Source organism: Bison bison, unplaced genomic scaffold, assembly GCF_000754665.1.
Source record: "Bison bison bison isolate TAMUID 2011002044 unplaced genomic scaffold, Bison_UMD1.0 scf7180017864495, whole genome shotgun sequence".
Classification (NCBI taxonomy): domain Eukaryota; kingdom Metazoa; phylum Chordata; class Mammalia; order Artiodactyla; family Bovidae; genus Bison; species Bison bison.
The window spans coordinates 14,090,295-14,091,447 of NW_011495054.1; positions in this window are offsets into that span (position 1 = coordinate 14,090,295).

Here is a 1,153-nt window from a genome sequence, read left to right on the forward strand (position 1 = left end):
AACACCGCTCATCTCTTCAGGCTGATTCCCTGGCTGCCAGAGCTGGACTCCGACAAGTGACCTCACAGAGAATTCATTGTAAGAGGGTGAAACAGACTGGAAAGATAAATTGTACAGCATGTGAGAAGGTGAAAAGTGCTATGGATAAAAGTAAAGCAGTGAAAAGGAACAAGGATTGGCATGGGGGCACAATTTTAAATTATCTGGTCTCTTGGCCACACGAAGATGATGTTTGGGCAAATATTTGAGGAGGTGAGGGAGTAAGCTACGCAAGGCACTGAGGACAATTGTATCTCCTTTGATGCAAAAAAATTCTCTTAACAGTTTATTAACATTCTTCTTCCTTGTATCTCAGAAGACATGACACTTCTTTAAATCTTGATCTTTTGTCTCATTGATTCTAATTCCTGTTGCTGAAGTGTTGAGTGGATGCCTTCTTACAGTGTGCGCATCTCTGTGGGTGCCTGTTCCCTTTGTGACCATCCCACAAGTTGTCAGTTACTCAGCTACAAGGACAGGGCACTGAACACAGAGGCTCAACCTGTGTTACTCCTGTTGAATCTAAACAGGGAGATGTGATCTGCCCAGCAACAGAGCCCAGGCTTCACAGTGTGGTGGACTCCGTGCTCTTCTGTGGCTTTGCCCCGGCTAGGTGAGCAAGCTCCAGGAGTTGGTGATGGACAGGGAAGCCTGGCGTGCTGCAGTCTATGGGGTTGCAAAGAGTTGAACGCGGCGGAGCGACTGAACTGAGGAGACTATAGGCCCCACCCCCTACCTTCTCCTGAGGAGGAGTTTATCTTCTTTGTCTTGTAAATTTAGGGCTTTCAGAGGGTTGCAGAGTGAAGAAACACTCACGGGTGGCCTGCTGGGCTGTTGATCCCTGCGGCCCCACTGTTAGGCTGCAAATTCAGTTTGACTTGAGCTGGTTTGCTTTGTTTTTCAGTCTCTTGAGGTGAAAGTACAGGCAGCAATCCGGCCAGGGCAGCAATTGAAAGAGCTGAAGTCAAAAGCTCTTTTGCTAACTCTGGCCTCAGCAAGAAGCCTGGTCCTCTAGCCCGATGCCCCAAATGCCACTTCCTGTGCATAAACAAGGTCTCGGCTGCCCTGCTTCTCTGACCTGGCCGCCTGTCCTTTTTAAACGTTATTTGCACAG